We start from the raw sequence: 319 nt of genomic DNA, 5'->3' as shown, positions 1-319 counted from the left end.
GAGCTAAGGAAATGATGGCCTCAATCATATAAATGCATGAATACACAAAATAATGGACATAAAGAATCAAACAAATCAAAGATTACAATCATAGAAAGAGAATAATGCACACAAGAAGGGAAAATAAATGGTTATAAGATGTAACCACACCATTAGGCTCAAGACTCTCTTGCTTGTGTTCTTAGCTCAAAAAAACATGATCCACAATATTTATAATTCAAGCAAGTTCTATGAAAAGTTTTCCACTCAAATCAATTGGTGCCCTATAGATAGAAATCCTTGAAAAATTCTCATTATTTTGACTAAGCTTATTGTGTAT

This window comes from Arachis ipaensis, chromosome B10 (genome assembly GCF_000816755.2).
Source record: "Arachis ipaensis cultivar K30076 chromosome B10, Araip1.1, whole genome shotgun sequence".
NCBI lineage: Eukaryota > Viridiplantae > Streptophyta > Magnoliopsida > Fabales > Fabaceae > Arachis > Arachis ipaensis.
This window is presented reverse-complemented; position numbering follows the sequence as displayed.